The 11,834-nt window shown below is 35.7% G+C and overlaps 1 pseudogene; it reads right to left on the reverse strand.

Annotated features, from left to right (window-relative positions):
* Positions 1-1,569: 1,569 nt before the first annotated feature.
* Positions 1,570-2,383, reverse strand: LOC100950838 (annotated as a pseudogene).
* Between the last annotated feature and the right edge of the window lie 9,451 nt (positions 2,384-11,834).

The raw sequence follows: 11,834 nt of genomic DNA on the forward strand, positions 1-11,834 counted from the left end.
TAAAGTTTGACTTAGGGAGCCCACTCCCGGAAGCAAGCAGGCAACAGGACACTCCACAGGGGTTGGAGCAGGTACACATCCAAGCAGACAGTGGTGTTGGGGGTCTGATTAGGTCCTTCCTTTTCTTTTTTTCTTTTTTTTTCAAATACAAATATGTTTTATTTGAAATAAATAAAAATGCTTACACAGTTCAATGGGTCACTTGGAAACAAACTTGCTTGACTGTATTATTGAGCAAAGACAAAGTTTAAGCAGAAATACCCTTCTTTTTGGACATGTATTCGGAGATAGATAAGAAGGCCCTACTTGGTTTTTTAAAGAAACTGAACTTCCCTTAAGGCCTGGTCATAGAATTATAAACAATGTAAGTGAATCCACCGTTACCAGCTGTCAGATCCTGACATTACTTTGTCACCTGTGCATCTGAGATCACACACAGACCTGCCAACATACCTGGGGCTTATACTTGTTCCTTCAACATCTGCATTTTTCAAGTTTTATATTCTACTACATCCACAGTATGTCAGTAGTTTTAAAAAAAAAATAAAGGGGTAAAACTTTTCTAAAAGTGCAGATGTCTGTAACTACCATGGAACTAGATGAGAAGAAGACGTGAGGGACGGGAAGGAAGCAACGTGTTCATGAGCTGGGACTGTGGTTTGTGTCTTTGGATTTACAAACAAGTTCCCCAGGGAAGCTGGCTGTAATGGAATTTACAGAAAACTTCCTTTGCCCCCCAAAAGGACCTGAAAAGTCCTAATCCAAACTTTGGAAAACTACTATTATGAGATGCTAATAAATGCAGTTGGAGGGACAAGAGTGAACGTGTCTTCCATTTGGCTATAGCTTGTATAGCACAGCCTCTCTAGCTGTTGGTGAGAAGTAAAAACCACTGAAGTACCAGAAGTTCTCTTTCCTTTTTTTTTTTTTAAGACACAGAGTCTCACTTTGTTGCCCTCAGTAGAGAGCTGTGGCATCACAGCTCACAGCAACCTCCAGCTCTTGGGCTTAGGCAATTCTCTTGTCTCAGCCTCCTGAGTAGCTGGGACTATAGGCATCTGCCACTACACCCAGCTATTTTTTTTTGTTGCTTTGTGGCCAGGGCCAGGTTTGAACCCTCCACCCTTGCTATATGGTGCTGGTGCCCTACTCACTGAGCCAGAGGCACTGCCCCAAAATACCAGAAGTTCTTTAAAGGACAGGGGTAGAAAAGTGGTGAACATTATTACCTTGTCCAAATCAGTAACAGGGCTTCGTGGCTATGAACATTTTCTAAATTGTAAAATGACTCCAGGATAGACCTCTTTCTGTAACATTAAATGTAGCAAAATTAACAACAACAAAAAATTCACAAGTAGATATAGTGATAACAGAACATTACAAAGCAGAGAATCCAAAAGAATCAAGACAATGCTATGAATTCAACAGTACTCCAACAAGGCTAGCAAGCCTGATAACTTTGAAAGCCCTAGCAAAATATCACTCTCGTTTACAAAACACTTATTTATCGTATGACCGCACACTGAATCCTTTTTCTTTCCACATACTGAAGAAGTCTACATTCAGCCTTTAAGCATTCTGCATTTCTTTGCCAATCTCGTAGCTGAGTATCTTGTTCTAGTTGATTTTGGTGCTGGTAACTGGAAGCTGCCAGCACAACACCTTGAATCTGACATTGTTGGATAGTTTTTGCTAACTGCTGTCTCATACTCACTTTCTGCATTCTCTGTGATTTTAATAAACTCCTTGGCAGTTTGAACTTCACTTGAAACAGTTATTGAATCCTGCACATCTTTATGACTAACCAAGTGAACATTGCCATCTTCACAATAGTGAACCTGAATCTTAAGCACTCCACCCACCTGGGCTATAGGTGGTGTGATGGTGAACTTCCACTCTGATCTTCAACAACCTATCCAGAAGTTTTTAGGCTGAACTGGTGGCTTTCAATACATGCAGTAATAATCTGTTGCCCATCTGTAGTTTTAGCATAAACAGTACAGAAGCCATTGGAGTAATGATCTTTCACATAGGCTCTTAAAGCACTATCACAGGATTCTCTCCAAGACTCCAGACCTCCATCTACTTCTTTTCGAGAAACTTAAAGGAAATTTTGTTTCTAGGATCTAAAAATCTGCTATTACACAGGTCACTGTGTTCTGTAATTAAGACCTATCTTCATATCCTTCCATCTTCACAGGTGTGAACTAGCCCATTTTACAGTGGGCTATGTGCTGCCCCTTCCCTGAGGAGACTGTCAGTATTAAGTAGTAGCCACACATCACTGAATACTTCATTAAATTCCCCTGGGGGTGCACAAGCGATGAATTTGCAGCCATGGTAATTTCTTCTCATCTGACACCCGACCCTCAAAGTCCGCCATTTTGGTTTCCCTGGCCCAGCCTGGCTGCAGGGCCCCCTTTCTTTCTTTTTTGTTTCTTCCTTCCTTTTCTTTCCTCTTTTCTGCATTGTTGTCCCCTAGGCCAAAGGAATGTAATCTCCGCCTATCTGTCACACAGGGGAGATTTTCACTTTATTTACTTTATTTGTTAAGATCCTAAAGCGTTGTGGCTTCCAAAGCCCATTTAGGAGTCAAGCTGTGATGCTGACCTATTGTGATGAGGGTACGATAAAGTCACAGTCACTGAGGACACTCTTGCATCTGTCTATGGAGGTACCTCCCATGAGGCTTCCCCCAAACCAGAGTAAGCAAGGTGTTTCTACAATGGTTACAATCACAGGTTGGCCACAGTTTTGTTCCTACCATTCTGCCCTAGCTGTGTCCCCAGTCTGATCTCCTGCCTCAGAATCCAGGGCATCTTTATGTGATGCAAATAGGTATTGCTTATATAGGGTCTGAGGGCACACAGTGAACAACTTCCCTCTACCACTGCTAAAAAAAGTTCCTCGTAATTTTAATACCAGTTCAAAATTGGCCATTAGTAACTCCTGAGGAAACCCAACCCTTTCCCTCTGTCCTTGTATTCTCTTCTAGCGTCTGTCTTTTCCCTCAGTAGTCTACGTTTTTATCCTCTGGACTTCTTGACATTCCCCAGAAGCATTTTGTTCACATGGACCTTTGTTCAAGTTATTCCCTGGGGTACCGTGGCCACTCTTCTCTCTGCTCACCTCTCTATCTAAAGAACTCCTGTAAAGTATAAACCCTTCAGAGCATGGCTCAACTACTGATGCAGGAAGACTAACTGGACTTCTTGGGCTGAACTGTCACCATCCTACATGGTTTTCTCTCCTCTAGATAAATCTCTGTATTGTGTTTGTTTGGGAATGTGCAGGATCCCTCTCTCACTATAGATACCAAATAAGTTCTTGCTAAATTATGAGCTGCTCAGAAACAGGCTTTTCATCCACATAGTCCTAGTACCCAGCACTATGGCATTCTTCCATTTACCCAATAAGCATTTTAAGAAACTCAATAAATGAAAGACAGTGAATGAATGATTTGATCCTAAAATAACATAAGCAATGCAAAGTTTCCGAGCAAGGCATATCCAAATTCATGTTGTATGTCATTCCTTTTTTCATTCAGTCTTTAAATGCTTTAAGTGGTCTACAATAATAATATAATAATAATAACCACAATTATCAGGCATCCTTCAGGAACTGTGCTGGATATGCCAGATACTTTGTTACAGGGACAAATTCCTTTCTCTGAAGTACTTACAGCTTTCTCTAATTAAAAAATAAGTAAAAGTCTTCTTGAGTGCAATATTCATTAATTTGTCTCACTTGTCTGATGTTTTCTGACTCTTTTGCTCACAATTGAAAACATAACTATAGTTTTTCTGATGCAGTTCTTTTATTTCCTACATATTAATTTTGTTCCCATAACTACAGTATGAGCCCTCTAGGGAAGAAGCAGGACCTTGTACAATTTTGGTGTCCTATCTCTTCCCTATTCTACTTTAATCTCCATCAGAATATTAATCACTAATTAGGTATCTAATATACATGTGAACTTTGAGGTATTCTTCTCCCTCTTTCCCTTTTCTTCCTTTCATTTACTCTCTTCACGTAATTCTTAAAACTCAATTGCCTTTGAGTATCATAACATTAAGACAGTTACCTACAGGTGTGCTCACCATCACCTCTTGTTCTCCAACATTTTCACCTGTCATCCTGCTATAACTGTTAATAGTGCATTCTTGTGCACTCAAAACTGTCCCTATTTAAGTGATAAATTATATACTCACCCTAACTGTGTGGAAATACAAAAGATTGAGCAGGAAAGCACAAGCTAGAATAGCAACCTATCACCCAGGTAACCATACAGGAGGATGCAAGTGGATGTAGTAGTTCCAAGATTACTTTAATGATTTCTAATGTAATATAAACTGTTCCACAGCACAGAAAAAGATAAAGCTATTCCTGGATCTCATTACAACCATAATGCAAAAAATTAGCAAGCATAATACTCAAAAAAGGAAAATATGGGGCAATTTCATCTGTGAATATAGATGCAGAATTATTACATATAACAATGAAATCACTAGCACTAATCTGGATTATTACACAGATGTTGGAACATCTGACAGAAAATTTAAAATAATTATGATGAATATGAAAAAAATCTAATGAAACAGGCACAAAATATGAAAAATCAGATAGGCAATTTTGACCAGAAATGAAAATTTAAAAAAAAAAAAACAATGATTAAAGACAATGCTAAGAAGGGATACTTCAAAGAAGTATCAAAAAGAAGAATTCTTTTTCTATAAGTGCATCAGTAGACTGAACATAGCTAAAGAAAAAATAGAGGATTTGGAGATAGGTCAATAGAAACTGAACAAACTGAAAATTAAAGAGAAACAAATAGGACAGAAGCAAAAGAGAAGACCCAAGAACTGCAAAAAGTCAGCCATTCTAACATATGCCTAAATGGAATTGAAAAAGCATAACAGAGAAAAATGGACAGAAGAAATACTTTAATAAATAAAGTAATGAGAGACACTAAAGCACAAATCTAAGCAGCTTAGAGAACACCAAACAGGATGAACACACAATTAATCAATTAATTGATCTAAACTGCAAATTACTAAATATATTTTAAACTACTAAAAAAGAAAATTAGAGATATTTTGAAAGCAATCAGAGATTAAAAAAATAAGTGGGAGAAAGCAGAAAAAGAGAAAGGAAATAAACAAGAGTTATTGGCTTAGGATTTATAGAAACAAAGATGAGCATTACAGCAGACTTCTCATCAAAACCCATGCAAGCCAACAGATGATGGGGTGACATCTTTTATGTTCTCAAGGAAATACACTGTCAACACAGTTATATACCTCATGAAAATCTGTCTCAAAAATAAAAAACAAATAAAGACATTATCAGGCAAACAAAAACCAATGGGTATTACCAACAGAACTACTCAACAAGAAGTGTTAAAGGAAGTTCTTCAAGCAGAAAGAATATATATTTATACTGAAACACAGATATACACATAGAAATGAGGAACACTATAAGTGGTGTAAATGAAGATGAAATTACTTTTTTATTTTTAATTTCTCTGAAAGATAACTGATGTTAAGTTAGAATAGAAACAATGTAACATATGTTTATAGAATAGGCTAAAGGCTTAGCAACAATAACATAAAGAATGGTAGATGATGATTGGAAAGATACCATTATAAGTTCTTATAATTATACAACAGGTAGTAATATTATTTGAAAGTAGACTGTTTAATTAAAGATGTATATTGTGACTCCTAGTGTAACAACTAAAAAAATAATAAAGGAACAAATAGTAAGTCAGAGAGTAGATAAATTGATATTATAAAAGATACTCAGTTATTACAAGGGGAGGTAGAGAAGAGGAAAAATGTGGCACAGAACAGATGGAATGGAAGAAAACAGTAAGCAAAATGTCATATTTTCAATTAACTATGGCATTAATCACATTAAATAGGAATGATCAAAACATACCAGTTAAAAGATAGAAAGGTTCAGTTGTTAATAGAAGTATATGTATGGTTAAAATTGTTAAGAGAGAAGATTTTTAGGGTTCTAACCACATAAAAAATGACAAGTATACTGGTTATACATAGGTAATTCGCTCACTTTAGTCATTGCATAATGTATAATTAAAACATCCTTTTATAAGCCATGGATATATATAACTTTTTGTTTTTCAGATAAAAAATAAACATGACAAATTAAAAACACAGACTTTTTCAGACTGAATAAAAAATAAGACCTATAAACAATGCCATCTATGTTAAAAAGCCACTTAGGGTTTAAAGACACAAATAGGTTAAAAATAAAAGGATAGAGAAAGATACATCATACAAATACAAACCAGAAGACGCTTTGAGTAGTTACATTAAAATCAAACCAACTGGATTTCATAATAAGAGATAGGAATATTAACAAAGATAATAGTATGACATACCAGTAAATGGGTCAATTCTCCATGAAGATAAATTAATTCTAAATGTGGATGTACCTAAAAAAATAGTACTTCAAAATACAAGACGCAAAAACTGATGGAAATGAAAAGAGAAATAGATGTCCACAACTGCACGTGAAGACTTAAACAGTAATCAGTAAAAAAATATGTAGGATCTGATACAAGGTGGGAGCAGGGGAATGAGGGGTTGTGCAGAGGGGAGGAGAGAGGGAGATGGGAGTCAGGCTGTGTGGTGTGTGGCACACCTCTTGGGGAGGGACACAAGGACAAGAGGGACTTTACCTAACAAATGCAATCAGTGTAACCTCATTCTTTGTACCCTTAATGAATCCCAAACAATAAAGAAGAAAAAGAAAATCATGTAGGATAAAGAAGATCTAAGTAACGTGATTAACCAGCAGGACTTAAATGACATCTGTAGAATACCAAAAATAGCAGAATAATAATTTTCAAATTCAGATGGATCATTCATCAAGATAGCCTACATTCTAGGACATAAAACAACCCTTAACAATTTTAATAGAATAGAAATTATACAAAGTGTGCTCTAAGACCATAAAGGAAATAAACTAGAAAGCAGTAACAGAAAGATATCTGGAAACCACTCTCCACCCCCTGCCAAGTTTTTGAAATTGGACAACACAGTTCTAAATAACTCATGAATAACAGAGACTATCTCAATATAAGTCTAAGAGTTTAAAAATGTTTTATCTGAGACATGTGTCATATGTACTTCGTTTTCCTAAAAAATGTATTGAGCTGAATGCAAATAAAATAAAATACATCAAAGGTTGCTATATGCAAATAAATCAGCACTTAAAGGAAAAATTATAATATTAAATGTCAATATTAGAGAAGGGTCTCAGATGAATAATGTAAGCTTCCCCTTAAGAAACAGAAAAAGAAGACAAATCAAAACCAAAGCATGAAAAATAATTTAAATAAAGACCAGAGTAGAAGTAAACGAAATTGAGTACAGAGTAAATCAATAAAATCTAAGGCTAATCCTTTGGAAAGATCAATAAAAGTGATAAATTTTAACCAAACTATTACACAAAAAGACACAGATTATTACTGTCAGTACCAAAAGCTAGAATATATAACTACAGAACCCATAGACATAAAAAAGAGAGAGAGAGAGAGAGAGAGAATTCTTCTGTTCATAAATTTAGCAATTTAGATTAAATCAATTAATTTCCTGAAGGACCCTAACTAACTATACTCATTCAGGAAGAAATAAGTAACCTGAATTATTCTGCATCTATTAAATAAGTTTAATTCACTGTTAAAAATTTTACAGGAAAAAAAAAAAAAAAACTGCAAGCCAGATGGCTATACTGTTAAATTCTACCATTTAAGGAGAAGTACTTAAGAAAGAAATATAACAGTTCTACATAATTTCTTCTAGGGAAGAGAAGGGAACTATTTCTAACTCATTTTATGAGGCCAGCATCACCCTCGTATCAAAATCAGACAGAGAACATTATCAGAACTCTATAGACTACTGTCCTTTATAAGCATGAACACAAACATCTTCAAAAATACTAGCATATGGAACCCAGAAATATATAAATAGACAATCTCATTCTAAAATTTATCTGGAGGAGAAAATGCATAAAAAGAATCATTGTAAAAGAGTAACCATACAAGGTAATATATCTTATCAGATATCAAAATGTACTATAAATCTATAATAATTAAAACATTATAAAATTGGTTAAGGAATAGACCAATACATCACAGCATCACAAAAAGAATTCCTAAACAGGGCCATGTACATGTGGGAATTTAGTATATTATAATGGTATCATTTCAAAATATCAATGAGGCTGGGCATGGAGTGGCTCACACCTATAATCCGAGCACTCTGGGAGGCCAAGGCTGGTGGATAGCTTGAGCTCATAAATTCAAGACCAGCCTGAGCAAAAAATGACACCCTATCTCTACTAAAAATAGAAAAATTGAGGCATGAGGATCGCTTGAACCCAAGAGCTGAAGGTTGCTGTGAGCTATGACACCATGCACAGTACTCTACCCAGGGTGACAGTTTAAGACTCTGTCTCAAAAAATAAAAATGAATTTAAAAATTAAAAAGACAAAGTTTCAAAGAAAGGAATAATTATCCATATATACTGTTGGGACAATTTTCTATTCACTTGGGGAAAAAGAAAATTATATTCCAATCTTCCACCACACTCAGAAACAAATTCCTACTTGAATAGGTGTTTGTATACCCATGTTCATGGCAGCTTTATTCACTGTAGCTAAAACAGCCCAAATGTCTATCACAGATGAATGGGTGAAGAAAATGTGGCATATTTATACACGATGGATTATTAGCCTTAAAGGGAAAAGAAATTCTGGCACATGCTACAATGTGGCTGCACCTTTGATACATTATGCTAAGTGAAATAAGACAGGCAAAAAGACAAATATCCTCTGATTCCAATTACACGAGCTACCCAGAGCAGCCAAATTGACAGCAACAGAAAACAGAATAGCAATTGCCAGGGAATGAGGAGAGGAGGCCATAGGGAATTATCATTCAATGGCCACAGTGTTTCAGTTTCAGGAGAAAAAGTAATAGAGATGGATGGTGGGGATGGTTGCACAAGGATGTGAATGTACTTAATGCCACAAAAAAAAAAACAAGGTAAAAAATGGGAAGTTCCACATATATTTACTGCAATAAAAAATTCTTTGTGAATTAAACTAGGAAACATAACAAAGTAAAACAAAAATTCTAGAAGAAAATATGAAATATTTTAGATTTTGAAGCAAAAAAGACACCAAAAATAAAAGTAAAAGAAAGTAGAAAAAGACCAAGCTACACAATATGTGAAGAATTCCTGGCCAGGCATGGTAGCTCACACCTGTAATCCCAGCACTTTGGGAAGCTGAGGCAGGGGAAATACTCAAGCCCAGGAGTTCAAGACCAACCTGGGCAAGATAGTGAGACCTCTCCTCTACAAAAAATATGATAATAAATAAATAAATATTAGCTGGGCACAGTGGTACATGCCTTTAGTTCCAGGTACTCAGAAGGCTGAGACAAGATGATCACTTGTGATCAGGAGTTCAAGGTTATAATGAACTTTGTACCACTACACTCACTCCAGCCTGGGTAAGAGAGTGAGAACCCTTTCTTTAATTTTAAAAAAAAAAAAAAAACTTCAAACAAACAATAAGAGAAAAGAAACCAACCAAACACAAAAGTAGACAAATGTTTAAAAAGATTATTCAGAGAACATACTTCTCAATAGAGCACATGCAAAATAATTCCTCATTTTTTGAGACAGAGTCTCACTATGTCACCCTTGGTAGAGTGCCATGGCATCACAGCTCACAGCAATCTCAGACTCTGGACTTAAGGGATTCTCTTGCCTCAGCCTCCCAAGTAGCTGGGACTACAGGCACCCATGGGACTATAGGCACCCACCACAATGCCTGGCTACTTTTTGTTACAGTTGTCACTGTTGTTTAGCTGGTCCAGGCCAAGCTCTAACTCACCAGCCTTGGTGTATGTGGCTGTTGCCGTAACCACTGTACTACAGGTGCAGAGCCACATTTATTAAGTATTAAACATGTCATAAAATATTAGCAGAAAAGACAGCACATTTTTAAAATACTTCTTCTATAAGATACCAAATCCAGAAGCTATAAGGAAAAGATCAAAAGATTTGATGATATACAGATTTTAAACCCATATTATAAAGGCATTATAAATAAAGTAAAAAGATGGCAGATAAATATACAATTTTTTTTTTTTTTTTTTTTGCAGAGACAGAGTCTTACTTTGTCACCCTCAGTAGAGTGCCATGGTGTCACACAGCTCACAGCAACCTCCAACTCCTGAGCTTAGGCGATTCTCTTGCCTCAGCCTCCAGAGTAGCTGAGACTATAGGCACCCACCACAACACCCTGCTATTTTTTGTTGCAATTTGGCCAGGGCCAGGTTCGAACCTGCTATCCTCAGTATATGGGGCCAGCGCCCTACCCACTGAGCCACAGGTACCACCCAATATACGAATTTTATAAAGAACACTGTCTCACTCTTTTTTGTGCTGCTATAACAGAATGCCTAAGACTAAGTAAGAAAGTTAGTTCGCACACAGTTGGAGGCTGGGATGCCCAGCACAGAGGGGCTGCATCTGGGGAGAGCTTCTTGCCACACTGTAATAGGGCAGAAGGCATCGAATGACCTGGGGGAGTCCAATAGATCAGACAGTGACAGAGAGAGGCTGAAAGCCTCCTTTTATAAAGACACCACTCTCAAAATAAAGAATCCACATTGCCATATCAGGGATCAAGTATCCAGCGCATGAACTTCAGGAAACACATTCAAACCATAGCAAACCTCAACCAATTAATGACTTGAAAAGGAAAAAAAAGATAAACCAAACAGAAAATAAATTTTGAATAAATACTTCACAGAAGAAATATAAATGGCTAACAAATATGATGATAATTAACAGAGTAAGTAATATTAAAATATTAATAAAATAATTTTATCTGCTAATTTAGCAAAAATTTTAATAAATAACATCCAGAGTTGGCAAGTTTCTCATCACTATTAAGGTAATGTAAATTGGTACAAGATTTTTGAAACGCAAGTAAAAGTTTGATCAATATTTTAAATGAGTGGATTCTGTATTCCAACAATTGTTTCTAGGTATTTAAGGATGTAAAGGATGTTTACTGCAATATTATTGTAATAGTAAACTATTAAAAATCAAACATAATCACTGAAGACACTCTTAAATTATCAGTTGTTTAACTGGAATGAGGGGATATCTTATTGTAGTTTTATTTTTTTATTTTTACATTTACATGTAATTATTAGGTTTCCACTTTTTGCCTTCACAGAATTAAGAAGGTTTAAAATTTACCAGCAATAACAACGTTTAAGATAAGGACTAGAAACAAAAACCTCATAAAGAATAAATGAAGATAAATACATTCATAAAAGAAATCAGACGATTGCTGCAATGAAGTATTAAATAATAATAATAATGGTAATGCAAAGAAAGTAACATTCACATTGTCAAATGAAAGTATGACTATTATAGAATGCTTTCACTCTGACGTTCAGTATAGAGTTATCAATTAATTTCTTAATATTTTTTCCAAAGACTCAAAAAATACACAACTAATATTTATAAATAAAAATAAAAGATAATTTCAAAAAACAGATCATGCCAAATCTTATAGACAATAGAAAAAGAAGAAATGCTTCAAAAATATTTCTGCTTAATCTGGATATTAAAACTGGAAAAAAGGGATTCTGGGAAGATGGCCGACTGGTAGCAACCCTGGTCAGAGGCTCCTGAACAAAGGAAGAAAAACTGGTTGGAATCAGAATCTATGAAGTCAAAGACGGGGAGCTGAGCCCAGAAAGATGTTCGGCAAG

This window comes from Otolemur garnettii, unplaced genomic scaffold, assembly GCF_000181295.1.
Source record: "Otolemur garnettii isolate 467f Iridium unplaced genomic scaffold, OtoGar3 scaffold00078, whole genome shotgun sequence".
NCBI lineage: Eukaryota > Metazoa > Chordata > Mammalia > Primates > Galagidae > Otolemur > Otolemur garnettii.